General features: G+C 34.9%; 1 long non-coding RNA gene across 2 annotated transcripts; it reads right to left on the bottom strand.

The window, feature by feature from the left end:
- On the bottom strand, nucleotides 1-13113 carry LOC127833478 (uncharacterized). 2 transcript variants are annotated; one of them, XR_008027434.1, is made up of 4 exons: nucleotides 12891-13113; nucleotides 2323-2427; nucleotides 1661-1786; nucleotides 1-57 (listed from the first exon to the last, which is right to left on the bottom strand). It is a non-coding gene; the product is annotated as an uncharacterized LOC127833478 (long non-coding RNA). The 2 variants fall into 2 exon arrangements; XR_008027433.1 differs by lacking the exon at nucleotides 1-57 and adding an exon at nucleotides 799-1238.
- Between the last annotated feature and the right edge of the window lie 4778 nt (nucleotides 13114-17891).

The following is a 17891-nucleotide window of genomic DNA, read 5'->3' as shown; positions in this document are numbered from 1 at the left end:
AGGAGACGTTTTCACCAATACTGGATGGCTCATTTTTAGAATCAGTTCATTCTTTATCTGCAAAAAAAGAAACTTCCCTTGTTAAAGCGGGTATATACGATTTTTATATGTGTTCAATTCTAATATATTGATAAAATATGTTACAATAACACAAAATAGGCAAGAAAAATTATACATTAAAGTCGAATTTCATAAAATGCAGCAAAGACAAATTAGCGCCCCGAGCCGATAGTGACGTACATATTTTCTTACAATAACCGAAGCATTCGTCTTTGTATTAGGATCGGAGATGGTGTTCGTGTGTCGTATGAATAGATATCGTTGCAGGAATTCAAATAAACCGTTAAACTAAGTTTAGATGCACATCGTACATGTATGGTATACATGCTGGCGAATTCGGCTGTACAGCCGTTTTCAATTTCAGAATTAAATATCTGGCTTATTTCGCATTTTTCGACACATGTTCTTCTTAACGTTTATGTTAATTTATATTGAAATATATATATAATAAGTATTTTACACAGTTTATATAAATTCATTAATATTTGACAAAATCGTATATACCCGCTTTAATGTATTTTTTCTGACATAAATTAGGTTTTGCTCCTGAAAACAGTTTTTTTAAGCATGCAGTACATAAACATTATCATAAATAAGTAATAACTGAATTAACAACCTCCTCAGAGGCCAATACTGGTTTTAAGGCTTAAGTTGGGTTCATACCCACCGCATTCACTTATTGTGGTCCAAAAATGAAGTAATGCAATCAAAAAGGTGTAATATAACATTTACTGTAAAGACATTGTGAGGTACAAGGCACACAAACACACATTAGAAGCACATTACATACGGATAGAGGTATTCACTGAAATCTTTAACTGAAAGGATTGATATCTGGAAATTTTGAAACGCTGTGAGGTACCAGCAACACACACACGCAGTAGAATGCTATTTACTCAACTGAATGCATACAGACAGAGGTATCCATAGTCTATTGTAAAGGTAACACAAATATGAATCAAAGACATGGAGGAAATAATGACCAGAAATGTCTTGAAGGTCTGCAAAGCCAGCTCATCAGGCCAAATTATCGTGATCTTTGACCTCATTAAATATTATATTCAGACCCACCTCTGTACTTTGGCTATTGGTGCTCATTTTGGAACCAGGAGAGCTTGAAGAGGAGTTGTTTTCAGTACAACTGGATGGCTCATTTCTAGAAACACTCCCATCGTCATCTGCCAGAAAAGAAACATCCCATGTAAATGAATTTTATCTTGAATCAATTGGATTTTGCACCTCCAAACTGTTTTTTACATTTTTTTTAAACAAGCAATTCATAAAAATTTCATTCATAAGTCATAACTGAACTAACCAACCTTTTCAGAGGCCACCAACTGGTTGTACAGCCTAATAAGGGTTGAAACCCACAGGATTTAGTTATTGTGGTAAAAAAGTGCATTAATACAATCCAAGGTTAAATATAACATTTACGGTACAGACATTGTGAGGTTCGAGTCACATAAACACTAGAAACATAGTACATACAGATAGAGGTATTAACCAAATGTAATTCTTTAAGTAAGTATGTAAGGGATCACAAACAAATCTGCACAACAACCAAAAGAGAGCTGGTCATTTATTATAATACCAGCCTTACCCTTTAAGCTTGCCCTTTCTTGTCTGTTCTTGAAACAAGATGTGCCTGTAGCCAAGTCCATTTCCGCACCGTCAGAACTCGAAGGTTCAAAGCCAGCTTCTTCGTCATCATCATCATCATCATTATCTGTATGAAATAAAGCACTCATTGTCAACTGTGACAAAGTATTTGTATTTGCCTATCATTAAGTTTTTACCTCTTGCACTGCATTTCACTGATAAACAAAACATCTTACATGTATTTACAAAACCTCTGTTTCTGGGAATACCGGTAGTGATTATCACTACCATCTCAAGTAAGCAGACACCCCTAGATTTTTACATTATTTTCTGTATTCAGTGGGACTCAAACCCACAGCAGCCAGAGACCCTGGTTAACAAACACACTGCTGTAATGTATATGCAATGCATAAGAATTGACATATGGAAATTTTGAAACGCTGTGAGGTACCAGGCACACACACACACACACGCAGTAGAATGCTATGTACTCAACTGAACACATACAGAGGTATCCATAGTCTATTGTAAAAAAAAACACAAATATAAATCAAAGACATGGAGGAAATAATGACCCGAAATGTCTTAAAGGTCTGAAAAGCCAGCTCATCAGGCCAAATTATCGTGATCTTTGATCTCATTTATTATAATAATCAGACTCACCTCTGACTCTTTGGCCTTGATGCTGATTTTGAAACCAGGAATGCTTGAAGGAGACGATTTCACCAATACTGGATGGCTCATTTTTAGAATCAGTTCAATCATTATCTGCAAAAAAAGAAACATCCCTTGTTAATGTATTTTTTCTGTAATTAATTGGGTTTTGCTCCTGCAAACGTTTTTTTTAAAGCATGCAGTTAATAAAAATTATCATAAATAAGTAATAACTGAATTAACAACCTCACAGGCCAAGACTGGTTTTAAGGCTTAAGTTGGGTTCATACCCACCGCATTTACTTATTGTGGTCCAAAAAAGCAGTAATGCAATTCAAAGTTGTAATATAACATTTACTGTTAAGACATTGTGAGGTACAAGGCACACAAACACACACTAGAAGCACATTACATACGGATAGAGGTATTGAAATCTTTAACTGAAAGGATTGATATCTGGAAATTTTGAAACGCTGTGAGGTACTAGAAACACACACACACACACACAGTAGAGTGCTATGTACTCAACTGAACACATACATACAGAGGTATCCATAGTCTATCGTAAAGGAAACAAATATATGACTTACAAACATGGAGCAAATAATGACCAGAAAAGTCTTGAATGTTTGCAAAGCCAGCTCATCAGGCCAAATTGTCGTGATCTTTGACCTTATTTAATATTATAATCAGACCCACCTCTGACACTTTGGCCTTTGGTGCTCATTTTTAGGACCAGGAGAGCTTGAGGGGATGTTTTCAGCATACTGGAATAATGGCTCATTTCTAGAATAATGCCCGTCAACATCTTCCAGAAAAGAAACATCTCATGTCAATGTATTGTATATTGAATCAATTGGATTTTGCACCTCCAAACAGATAAACATGTTTTTTTAAGCAGTTCACAAAATTATTGTTCATAAGTCATAACTGAAGTAACTACCTTTTCAGAGACCACCAACCGGTTGTACGACATAATAAGGATAAAAACGCACAGCATTTAATCATTGAAATCAAAAAGTTCAGTAATGCAATCCAAAGGTGTAATATAACATTAACTGTTCACACATTGTGAGGTACGAGGCACACACACATTAGAAACACACTAAATACAGATAGAGGTATTCACCAAAATGTATTTTTTTAAGTAAGCTGATAAGAAATCACAAACAAATCTCCACAAAACCCGCAAAAGAGCTGATCATTTATTATAAAACCAGCCGTATCCCTTAAACTTGCACTTTCTAGTCTGTTCTTGAAACAAGATGTGCCTGTAGATGAGTCCTTTTCGGCATTTTTAGAACTGGAAGGTTCAAAGCCAGCTTCTTCGAACTCATCATCATCATCATCATCATCATTATCTGTATATCTGTATGAAATAAAGCACTCTCTGTCAACTGTGACAAATTATTTGAATTTGGCTTTTAATGTGCTTTAGCTCTTGCACTTCATTTCACAGATATACATACACACCATTTACATTACCTCTGTTTCTGGGAATACTGGTAGTGCTGTATCACTACCATCTTAAGTAAGCATATACCCCTACATTTACATGATTTTCTGTATTCAGTGGGACTCAAACCCAAAGCAGAAAGAACCCCTTGTTAACAAACACACTGCTGTAATGTACATGTATATGCGATGTATGTGGAATGATATTCAGAAATATTAAAACGCTGTGAGGTACCAGACACATTTACTGTTAAGAAATTGTGAGGTACAAAGCACACAAACACACACTAGAAGCACATTACATACAGATAGAGGTATTGAAATCTTTAACTGAAAGGATTGATATCTGGACATTTTGAAACGCTGTGAGGTACAAGAAACAAACACACACACACAGTATAATTCTATGGACTCAACTGATCACATACAGACAGAGGTATCCATAGTCTATTGTAAAGGTAACAAGTATATGAATCAACAAGAGATGTGTTGGCCAGAAACACAATGCCCCCTTCTGCGCCGCTTTGAAGCCATATATTTGAGCTTTGACCTTGAAGGATGACCTTGACCTTTCATCACTTAAAATGTGCAGCTCCATAAGAAACACATGCATGCCAAATATCAAGTTGCTATCTGAAGCGACATATATGTTATGAGCATTTTTCGAAACCTAAACGATTGGGTTCATATTGATAAAGAAGTTTGCAAAATATGAAAGCAATATGTCAAGGGACATTGAAAATATTTGAGGTGGTACGCAAATTTTAACATATATATATCAATATTTGCATATTCTAGGTGAAAAAAGGGCCATTATTCTTACAAAATGCTTGATACAGATGTCTGCTCTTGTTAATAGGGTGTTGTCATGTTGGTAAAGAAGTATGCAAATTATTAAAGCAATATAACAAGGGACATAAAAAATATTTGGGGTGGTACGCAAACTTTAACATTTGCACACTCACGCTAACGTGACGCCGACGCCGGGGTGAGTAGGATAGTTCCACTATATATATTTCATACATAATAGTCGAGCTAAAAAGATTGTGGTTGGTGTTGATGCAAGATCAAAAGCTGTATCAATTAGATAAAAAATAATGAATGCCTTTTTCTGTGCAGTTCTTAGCTGCATCACACGCAAATCAATGACAGAGTGTTGAATCGAAATACAATGTAAATGATCAAATAAAAGTCAACTGGCTAGACACGAAAGAATCTGTACATATTTGAAATATGTATACGCACATTCTTAAAAAAAAGCTGGTTTAGATTTTGTTTACACATTACAAGTAATTTTATACAGCAATATTCAACACTAGTTCCTCCTTTATAGTGACAATCAAGATGGTGATGTCCGTACGGAAACAGGTATTTTTCGCTGTTGTATGCCTGTTTGTTACTTTTGTTAAATTTGTAAATTCTGTTCAATTTCCAGCCATATCAGAAAGAAAGTGATTAGCGCTTATTTCCTATTAATGTTTGTGTTATACCTCGACTTAACTCACTTCCAACTTTCTTCTATGCGGAAGCAGTGATTTTAAGATTCGCGCTTGGAGTTTGTTACATTACCAGCAAAAATAGCCGTTTAAATTCATTTTATTTACAAGTTTAAAAAACTATCAAAGTAAAATAAACGGAAAACAGTCTGTATTATTTTACATATACCTATTGTCGTATTGTCCGGGGTCCGACGTCTTTCGCCAGTTGTGCTATATCACTACCATCTTAAGTAAGCAAAGAACGTTTTTACATGATTTTCTGTTTTCAGTGGGACTCAAACCAACAGCAGAGACCCTGATTAACAAACACACTAAGGTGGTGCGGTGGTCGAGTGGTAACACTCTGGTCTACCATTCCAGAGGTCCCCAGTTCAATTCCCGGCCGGGGCACTGGAAATTTCAGAAATACTTCAAGTGTTTCCCACCCAACTAGAGATGTACTGGTATGAAACCCAGGTAATTCTCCCGTGTATTGGTGCTATACACTGAGCACGTAAAAGAACCAAGGGATCTATTCGCAAAGAGCTATGGTATCGCAACCGGATCCCTTGTATCCCAATACTGTCTCTTCTGCTTGCTGTCTCTTCAGCAAAAACCAAAGGACCCCATTAGAAATAAGTGGTTGCACTTTCATGGGATATCCTTGACTGCAAGGTCAAAAGAAATACATACTAGGTCACCATGGTGTAATGGATATGGTGTCTGCCTATCAACAGGGAGGTCACAAGTTCGATCCAATCAATGGGAGTGTTCTTTAGATTTTCCCCAAAGACACCAAGTACTGGTTCTAGGCCCAGGAAACGGACTCAAGAGCGTTTCAATAAGCCTGTGGCTTTTTATGCCATCAAGCTAAATTAAATAGGTTTAAACTAACAAACACACTACTGGAATATTTATGCAATTTTTAAGGATTGACATCTGGAAATGTTAATACGCTGTGAGGTACAAGGCAAACACACATGCAGAGTAATGCTACTCAACTGATTACATACAGACAAAGGTATCCATAGTCTACCGTAAAGGTAACAAGAATATCAGTAAAAGACATGGAGCAAATAATGACCAGAAATGTCTTAAAGGTCAGCAAAGCCAGCTCATCAGGCCAAATTATCATGGTCGTTGATCTCACTTATTATAATCAAAGTACTGGCAGTACTGGTGTGACGATGCTTTTGAAGAGGATGGATATAAAACATCAATTTAAGTTTATCTATATCACCACAATTGTGTATGTTGATACAAACATTTGGGTACGATAAAAAATTTGGGTACTAAAATTTTGGGTACGAAAAAAAATTTGGTACGAAAAAATTTTGCGTACAAAACATTTTTGGTACGAAAAAAGTTTAGGGGTACGGGGAAGTAGTACTCGTGGGTAACTTGACCCATTGAGCGAAACTGGGAGGCGGGTCACATTCTTGTTCATTAAGTATGGCAATACATTCATGATGATTCTCGAAAGTAGGTATGAGCACATAGCCGGACCATGTGAGCTCAATCGTATGAGCACTTGACTATCCGAGTTCGCCCACGAACATATTGATAAGTTAACAAATAGCGAAATGACCTTATACATGTATATGCTGAAATCTAACAATCAAACGAAATATCAAACATGGTATGTACACTTAGGTGGTTGTGTAATTTCTGTTAGAATATCGTATTCAATATGTAAATTTTAAATGATTGTGCCCGCACTTGAGTTTGTTGCCTTGTTTGAGTCTATACGCGCCTAGGCTGCACCCAGTGTGTGTATTTGTGTTTTTCCAAGGTAATGAGTTACCTCCGCGCTGAGGCTGCATAATGTTGGGACCCGGAGTGTGTCCAGCACTCTTACATAATAAGATTAGATTGACGACAGTTGTGACGAATTTTGAATGATAGCTGCAATTTCCAGCTATTTGTTTTGTACTGAAATACTTTTTAATTTTTTATATGGTCAAATGCTGCGGGGGAGGGGGGGGATGAGATTTTCTGTAAAAAAAAAAACTGTCAGGAATGGTGACCACAAAACATACAAAATATAACATTGCGCCGGCAGCGGGAATCGAACCGGTGTCGTAAAGGTGAAAAAGCGAACGTCCTTACCACTGCGCTAGCGGGACGGACAATTACGCAAAAAAAAAATTGTTTTATCTATATATATCATAGCAGTGCAGCGTTTACAATTTGCAGGTTTGAAATCGTTCGCATTCTTGAGTTTTGTGATGACGTAAAAAGTTAATTTTACATGTTTTTATTCGCAATTTATTTACTAAATCGAGAACAAATATCAAACAAAATAGAGAAAAATATATAGTTGTTTCATTGGTCCATAAAAATAAAATGGATGTAAAAATACTAATTTGAAATTAATGTTCTGATACACTTATTGAATCTGTTTCCCCAGGATATGCTGTTCTATTGATATTTACCTTTATCAACACGAACGACAACTCTGCTAGGAAAATGTTATCAATGAAAATCAACGAGCAATCTCCTACGCAGTGGCGAATGCCAAGGGAAGTAACTGAAAAATCGAATTATCTCAATCGGACTGGCTCGGTCTTTTACATAGGTCGCCATTGTGAAGATTTTTTTTACTGGTTATCAAACCTTGGACGCTGCTGTTCCAGCATCGTCAATAATCAGACGCCCCTCTAAGACTTTGACCTCTGGTGCTCTTTTGGAACCAGGAGAGTTTGAATGAAGAGTTCTTTTCAGCATATTGGATCAATTTGGATGGGTCATTTCTAGAATCACTCAATTCTTTATCTGCCATGTTACTGAATTGTATCGTTTGTTAATTGAGTTCTGCTCCTGCAAACCGTTTTTTTAAATCAAGAAGTTCACAAAAGGATCATTCATAAGGCATAACTGAAGTAACCACCTTCTCAGAGGACACCGACTGGTTTTACCGCCTAATAAGGGTTTAAACCCACCAAATTCACAAAATTTGTAAAACTTTAAGTTGATAAGGATTGACATCTTGACATGCTAATACACTGTGAGGTACCAGGCACACACACACACAGTAGAATGCTATGGACTCAACTGAATACATACAGACAGAGGTATCCATAGTCTATTGTGACAAATATTCAAAATTTTCAACTTGTATGCTTTCCGACCTAAGAATCTCAGATCATTATAATCTCACCATCCACTAAAGCTCACTTTGTAAAACATGTACTAGGTTAGTGTTAAGAAGCCAAATTTCAGCGTTAAGATGATAACCCACATAACTCTGATAATTTTCTGGAAATATGAGTGTAGACGTTTATTTGTGTGTGTAACAAACAAAGAAAGAATGAAGAATATAATTATTATCATAAATGTATTAGTATCCACAAGAATCTTATTTAATAATCAATCAAACCGCATTTAAATAAAGTATTTTTCGCCTCAAATTCAGTGCTTCATTTAATGTTTGTTATTTGATTTTATTTATTTTCATGCATTGACACTAACAATATACAATGTGAGAGCCTTTCCTTACGAGGCCCAGGTCCTTGCAAGGAGGGTGTTGCCATACCCTCCCCCCCCCCACCCAAGCTCCTCTCACCAATATTTTTTACGAATGTATTTGTCAAACAACGGAGTCTGGTGCTTTTTTGCTCTTTTCAAAGTGATGCTCTGCGATGTGTAAGTCATAGAGCGACGTACTTTTTTAAATAATGGATCAATACTTTCCCATTACACCGTATGTCACATTGTGCATTAATTCTGATATATTTTATTATTCTAAAATACTACATGTACTGAGTTGAACATCTATACTTAATTACTGCACGTGGTTTGTTGCAACATGCACAATTACCATGTGGGGAAATTAATTTTTTAACCCATAAAATTGTTAAAATTCGCAGAAATCGAATATTCTATTACCCCCATGTGGCATTTATGTCGATAACATTCAGAAGTAGGTACCTGTACACTGAAGTAGGTTCCGTGTGTTTTTTTTAAGTATGGAATATTCATACGCTTATAGTAAAACGTGTTTTTTTTTACATTCACCATTTTCTTTAACGTTTTCAACTTAAATATCCAGCTGCATGATTTAATCGCGAGTTTTCGTTTTTGTGATCGGGAACACTAGAATAGCATGTATGGGTTGGCATGTAAACCTCTTTAAAGTAACAGAATACTAGGGCTTAAATATTAATTTTAACACCGTCAACTAAGACTTAATTAATATCGTTATAGAGGGCATACATTTTTTTGTAACATAGATGTTTCTGAATGAAATATTTAAGGACATCTGTGCATTTGTCCAAGATCTTTTCTGGTTATATTTAAACTTAACTATTACATTTTCAATATGATGACAACCACAAAATTGAACATTTTTCATCGCTTTATAGACTACAGAACTACTCCAGTGCAATGAGGAATCACAAGTTTGTGACAAACATTGGGGCGCTCTTCACACCATGAAGATTGAAATTTATGTTCTTATTTTCAGACTGGTGGTGGGGAATGCGTTCAATCTGACTGAGCAGTTGTTATTTTAATTTGTCAAAGGCACTCATGGGTAGTACTTATACCAAATTTCACCGAAAATGTAAGATTGTTTAACACATCGCGTCATTTTCAAAAAATATTTTTTGAGCAACACACAATGTTGGTATTAAAATCTCACTTGTTTACAAATGGCAACGAATCCAAAACAAGAGCACCGCATAACCGGTGCCACGCTTGGCTACGGGTGAAGTTTTGAATAAATGAAAGGTTGTCAGATTATATCTTTTTTAAAGGTCACAGTGACCTTGACCTTTGACCTAGTGACCCAAAAATGAGTGGCGTGTAGAACTCATCAAGGTGCATCTACATATGAAGTTTCAAAGTTGTAGGTGGAAGCAATTTGATTTTAGAGCCAATGTTCAAAACCTTAACAAAATGTTAAGGTTTTAGCACGACGTGGACGGCGGATGGCAGACGACACGACAAGCTGGCTATGACAATACCTCGGGTTTTCTCCGAAAATGCCGAGCTAAAAACAGGAACTGGTAACTGGCTTGTTGTGAAAACAACAGAGGTTTAACACTTTATAAATTACCGGACAGTAAGTCAGATGATAATGGATTTCACAGTTGGCATCTTTAATTTTTTTGTTGGCAATGTCCGACATGCAACAAACTTTAGCCATGTCTGATTTAGGGAGTGAAAACATCACATCTGATTCACTCCGATCTTGCCCAAGGCTTGCTAAAGAAAAGCGTACAGTTTATATAGTATTGACAGACCTGTACGCTGAAGCTGACCCCATATCAAAAGTCAACCAGAGTCGTAACATATTTATGTCATTTTCTTGGATACTTTCTACATATATTGGTGAATGAATATAAATTACTGCATGGAGGCATATTTTAAGGTACAAATGTTTCAAATGCATCTTACAATAGATGAAAATAACTATCATCAGCCTGAAATTCACAATTTTGACGCCATTGTCGCTTTGTCACGTGACGAGTTTTCATTTGGATACGTTTAGATCGACCTTGTAATTTTTTCTGAAATGGTAAACATTACATTCGTTTTCTGATATTTATTATTTGTGAATAGTAACTTATGTCTGGTGGATTAAAGTACTGATTTCAAAGTGAATCAGGTAATTTTAAATATTTTACTTTTGAGTTTGAATTTACACTACAATTTGTTAAAGCGGGTATTTACGTTTTTTTATATGTGTTTAATTGTAATATACTGATAAAATATGTGACAATAACACAAAATAGGTAAGACAAATTATACATTAAAGCCGAATTTCATAAAATGCAGCAAAGACAATAAGCGCCCCGAGCAGATTGTGACGTACATATTTTCCTAAAATAACCGAAGCATTCGTCTTTGTATTAGGATCGGAGTTAGTGTTCGTGTGTAGTATGAATAGATATCGTTGCAGGAATTCAAATAAACCGTTAAACTAAGTTTAGATTCACATCGTCGTACATGTCTGGTATACATGCTGGTGAATTCGGCTGTACAGCCGTTTTCAATTTCAGGATTAAATATCTGGCTTAGTTCGCATTTTTCGACACATGTTCTTCTTAACTTTTTTTTAAATTTATATTGAAATATATATATAATAAGTTTTTTTAAACATTTTATATAAATTCATAAATATTTGACAAAATCGTATATACCCGCTTTAACAAAACAAGCAAGAATAATTCAAAATACCGGGAAATGTCTATCTGAATTTGAAAACACTTGAGCACATGGTATATTACTAAAAATAGAAATAACGTCATATGACCGTGAAATCTCGGGAGATTCACCAGAGCTCCAGATAAAGGCCGAACAGCCGGAAATACGCCTTTTTCATGAAGAGTTACGCATTTATTTTTATAAACTGGACGTACAATTACGACATTAATATCTGTTTTACGCATTTACGAAAAATATCTGACCGTACTGATACGTCTGCGAGGCTTATTTGTTGGTCTCTAACCTAACGGCGCTTTTCGTTAATTTAAATTTCCGAAAAGTTGTAGACTTGGTTCATATATTAATGCCTATTCTGTCGCGTGATTTCCTGTAACTTATAAATCCGTCAAAAACAATATGTCTGCGCGCAATGTAATGCTGGTTTAACCGAAAGGAGTTCAAAACAACACTTTGTTGTCATATAATGACTACATACGGTGTCGTCTAATCATCCTGACATTAAATCTGTAAACCCAGAAAAAGACATTGTCGCTCCAATATTAAACGATTTGATTGCATCGGTGGCTTGAAACGTTAGAAAACACGATGGGAAACGGAGGAGACAGTGAAATAAGTGTTCATTTACTTAGCTTACTAGGTGGCTTGTGTTTTCTTGTCAAGAAAAATGAAGAAATAGTATTAGTCATGAGTTTTAATGTGTAGTTGTATTTGCATCATAATTCAGAATGGAAAACCTTATACAGTAACTGTTTAAGAAGCTACATATATTTATTATAATTGCTGCAAATGTTTCTGTAAAGTCAGTTATACACCCTTCAATATTCAAGAACACGGGTAGTACAGTACTACCTGTATTTTTGGATATGGTAGTACAGGTACTAATTGATTTTAAGCGTTACTCCTTTTCTTTCTGTCAGTGGCAGTACCGTTACTAATTTCACAAATCCTTATCTGGAGCTCTGGATTCACATTTAGAAAATGTCTGTTGCATCACTGTTTTTCTCGATATGTTGAGCAGAGAATAAGTTTTAAATGTTTAAGATAGTATTTTGTGAAAGAATATATCAGTTAAATGTGAAAAATGTGGATCTTTCTGATAATGTGGTTGATTTGGGCCAATAACTGCTTTTAAAAGCTGTTTTGGACCGGTCTTTGTTAACTGTCAACTTTACGGGAATTTCTGGTTGACTTTCCTTATGGGTTTGATCCATAACTTTAAAGTCGCGCCAGTCAAAATTAATAAAATGCGAAAATCCTAAGTTATGGTACCCAGAACTAGCCCAAGGCTTAAGGACATATCACTTCCTGAAATGGTCAAAGTGGGTGGGGTAATGTTAAAGAATAATTCCTTATAAAAGCATTCTATATTAAGTTTGGAGCTATATGCATAATTAAAATAGCATATACTTCAGTGATACATGAACCAGTTGTAATGAAATCTTTCAAAAAGAGTAAATAATCACATATTTTCACCTTTAAAACCACTTTCTTCCTGGGCGACCAAAGTCCTTATTTTCTTATTTTCTTCATAAATTCACTGTTACCAGCTGGAACATACATCACTGTAGAACAAAGTGTTAGAGTATTATTAAATTTAACACACTAGAAACACTGAAAGAAACATTCTTTTTTGTAAGAAAAAATGTAAACAACTGAACGTATAAAAACTAGCGCGAAACGACTGTCCTGTTTATTTCTTGTAAGAATTGCAGTAAATAATGATCGATTAAAGTAAGGAGAAAATCTACTAAATGACGAGTAATAAACTGTTATTTATTATTACATAAAAACACGATGTCATTATTTATTTCTTTTATGTTAAGAAAAAATACTGTTGAAAATAACTGTGTGCTCGTAACTCACCTAAACCAGTTGCTGACCGATTCACCGAGGTCCTCTCTATATAGGGAGTAACGATAGATAAGGGGAGGTAACCAATCTACTCGGTAAATAGGTCAGTAACTGGTTTCCAGATTTATCTGCGCGCGCTCGTTTTCGAAACGGGAACCAAAAAAGCTTCTGAGATGGATGTCAAGTGTGTGGGGTCACACTCTGACACACAAACCAGTACTACAACGTTATACCGAGGTACCCGTAGAAACGAGCGGAAATTGTGTACAATGGTTTTTACAAGCGGTTGGCGAGGTACACGTACCGAGGTCTAGGGACAAGTACCTCGCTATTTTTTGGTACCTCGAAGTGTGGCTGTGTACTTCTATGAAGTTCCTCGATGTGTGATATAAACTAACGCACACACACACACACACACACACACACACACACACACACACACACACACACACACACACACACACACACACACACACACACACACACACACACACACACACACACACACACACACACACACACACACACACAAACACACACACACACACACACACACACACACACACACACACACACACACACACACACACACACACACACACACACACACACACACACACACACACACACACACACATACACACACACACACACACACACACACACACACACAATTTGAGATGTGATCATTCGACAACATTATGTGCAAGCACACGATGAAATCATTCATCCGTGACGATTCGACGTTTTTTTTGTGCATGTACGGTACGTTCGGTTTAATCTGTTTGTACGTGAAAATGGTGAAGCGCCATATAATTCTTATTTAATTTCAATCTCATCAGTAAAGGTGGGTTCTTACATCCGTAAAACATAAAATGAATTAAAAAATAATCTGGCTGGTATTAATACGCAGGAGCGTAACCGCGCATTTTACATGTTGCAGGCTACCCAACGTGCTTAAGCTTCCGATCGTCAAGGATTAACGATTTTGACTTGATATTGCACCGAATGGAGTCAAATGATCAAATGTACACGTTTAAATCAAACTCTTTGCCCCTTAGTGAAATAGTCAAGCTTGAAAAGTGTTGCGTAAGAAAAGTCTCACTCCATGTAAATAAGAACAAGCCCTTGTTGAAGAGCGGCGAAACATCCCTCAATGGTTTATTCTTAACTACTTGTCTTCAACGAGAAGGAGATGTGTACACGTTTTACGAGTCATAAGAACACACAGAAGGTATGGGCCACTCAAATGTGTGATATTCATGTTATTATTATACATTGTACGATTATGAGACCTTTGAAGTGATGTTTTTAATTTGTTAAGTTATATATTGTTTTGTTTATCAATTTCAATTTAATAACCCGGAATGTTCATATATGTATTGAATTTTTCTTGGTCCACCTGTCAACAAAATCCGTTCAAAAATAAGGGAGTTATATTGATTTGAATACGTGTTGCGTTAGAAAAGTCTCTTAGTGTATGTTCACATTTTTGTAAAATGTTTTAAAACATTATTGATATTAACCGATATGAAACGTTTCAACATTTTAGTATTCATCCGTCTATATTTGGACAAAACCTGGACAGTTATCCTATAAGTCTGTGGCGTTATCCATTTTACATTTAAATCTCTCACGAAAACATCAATTAGAGGTTATATAAGTGCATGTCTACAGCACATTGAGCAGATAAACATAGAGGGAATGCAGAAAAAAAACATACGAATTACAATACATACTTTTAGTTGCAAAATACAAATGCTTAAATGCATCTATAATTTGAATTTTGTATTGCTTTTCACGTTTCTGTAGTTACGTTCACGTTTTTGTAGTTACGTCATAACGTTTTTCCTATCAATATACCATTGCGAGTCGATTGAATATAGATTTTGTTCAATAACTACAAATACAAATTTTGATTGTGGGTGTAAGTCTGCAAAAGTTGTATTTATCAACCTACAAGGGAGAGGATTTATCTTACCGGCACTCCGTCATTTACTCAAACAACTCTTCAAAGAAATATATTAGTAGGATCAATTTCAACTTACTCCCCGGTAAATGTAACACAAGAATAGCAGGTAAATAAAAGAATCTTTTCTAAAGAATCTATTATATATTGATAGACTTAATAATATTCAATTGACAAATTCCATCTACAACCAATATCGAACATACAAAGATGAAATCTGGCATCGTGTATTAATGTATTAATGAACATATATTAATTCGATTAAAAAATGTTATTTCTGTGGTTATGAATATAATCCGAACTTACGGTCAGAAACAATTCGTTTTTTTTCTTTTCTGTATTATCATTGTAAGATAAAAAATAAACAAACAATGTGGAAACAAATAATCGTCAGCATATTGATGAAACAGCACGAGGTCCAACAGGATTTGTTGTAAACACCGAAGACACAATAGGTATGTTTTACCTAGTAACTGAAATAAACATGTTATTAAAATATTAACACTAACACCTTGATATATATATATAATTAATATGCAATTCACAATATTCATAGAATCGTGCGTAGCCCTAAAACCTAATAAATTCCTGTGATATTTGTTTAGGCTTAGAAAGAGATGACGACACTTATGCGCTACGAGTATTTTGTATTACTACCCAAACTAGAGCTACGCTTATAAATAATGACAAAAATTAGGAAAAACATGTATTACGGCAATTTTAAGTAAAACATTGAAACTATATCCGCATTCCATATATTTAAGATCTCTTTGTGTCACTTTAAATATATTTCCACATCAATTGCATAGTTAAGGAGACAACTGCACTAGTGTAAACAAAGCACTTTTATTTCCAATAATAAAGAAGTACTCTCCCTTTGGTGAGACGTCACCGGACTTATGTCAATCATGCAAGTACCGAATGCTTGTTTGTATGGAACTATCAGCTTTGCTCGGTTAAACTTGTTGTAAGTAATCATATGGACATGCTTTTCACTGACATTAATAATTCTTCGAAGGTAAATCGTTTGTTGTTGTATTGTTTGCATTATTTAAGAAATTATGTAAATCGTTTTCTTAATGCATCGCAAGTTGGTTACTGAAGGATATATGTTTAGAAATAGGTTCTACTTGAATGATAAGTTTATTTTCGTTATTCCTTCTTAAAATTTTCCGATATAATTTACTGTTAAAAGTACCCGTTAACATCTGTTTTAAATAATGCTATTATTCATATGCAGTACTTATCAATGCCAGAATATTTAGCCATCGTCATATTACCACAATAATAGCTAACATTATCCTTTAACTAATAGACTAGCCGATTCATTATTAAGCTACACTTCTGTGAACAACTGTTTGAGTGAAATGCTTACCACGGGTTCATGCTGCTATCTGTCATCATTGTAATACTTGTAGCAAAACACCGTTTTTGTGCCATTTCGTTTATTGGATGTGTGTTTATATTGTCATATGTAATCAAAGGTGCCGCTCGAATGTGGTCGAGAAAAGGTTAATCATATGAAAACAATGTGAGGAACATAAATAATAGTAATGAATGTACATCCATAGACTTTACTTGTGCTATCATAATTTGCCTACTGCTATTTTAAAATTAGAAAAAATTGAAACAACACTATTTTCTACTTACTAAAATGGAGTATCTATCTCTTGTCACGACGTTTTGTAGTTAGCTTGCAATATATTTAATTATAATAAAATAACATAATGTAATTGCATTTCAACAATTTGTAATTTAAATCAACCATTGTTGTTATTTTATGGGTTTTTTTTTAAAGTCATGTCTGCCATTGAAGTTTCACGTCATCCCCATAAGAAAATGAAGGGCATTAAACGCAAGGTTTGCATGAAAGATTGCCGAAATTGTTTCGTCTTTATCTTTTTAAGCTTGCTGTATCTTGCTCGAGTCTGGATGGGTTAAATCAGTTTCTAAAGCCGAGGGAACCAAATGAAAAAGCATCATTGTGGATGCATACCCTATTGTGAATATTGAATTTCGAGTTATGAAAACAAGGAAAATAATATGGCAACAAATGTCAACTACTTAAATCTATTAAGTTATTATAATTGGACAATCTCATGATAGATAACGAAGTTCATTTATGTAGTGAATTATTGTTTAACATATGTGTCTCATTTTTCTCATGTAGTATCTCTATGCACATGAACACATTTTTTGAGTCTGTACATGTTTTCATGAAAAAGTAATATTTGTGTAGGATTATATTTAGTATCGTTTACAATCGGTGTATATAAATTGTATGTTGATTTTTTTTTAAATTCCAATAATATGTTATTGCTAATAGACAAATGTATGCATACAAATGGAATGCCATGAATTGGTCAAGAAATGTCAATAATTACAATTTATATTGTTGACATGCCCATTTAAGTGTATTGTATGTATCTTGGTTTAAGTTGGCTTCTGTATTAACCTTCTTTAATTGATAAATCAACACATATTTAATATTTTGTGTTTGTACTTAAATTAAAATCTACTTATGCATTGGAATCCAGCAAAACATTGGTCAAGTTATGTCAAGAATTACATTTTATACGATTGATGTGCCTTTTTTAAAGTGTTTTTTTAATAGATTTTTGCTTTAGTTGCATATTGTATCAATCTACTTTTAC

This window comes from Dreissena polymorpha, chromosome 6 (assembly GCF_020536995.1).
Source record: "Dreissena polymorpha isolate Duluth1 chromosome 6, UMN_Dpol_1.0, whole genome shotgun sequence".
NCBI classification, from domain to species: domain Eukaryota; kingdom Metazoa; phylum Mollusca; class Bivalvia; order Myida; family Dreissenidae; genus Dreissena; species Dreissena polymorpha.
This window is presented reverse-complemented; position numbering and strand designations above follow the sequence as displayed.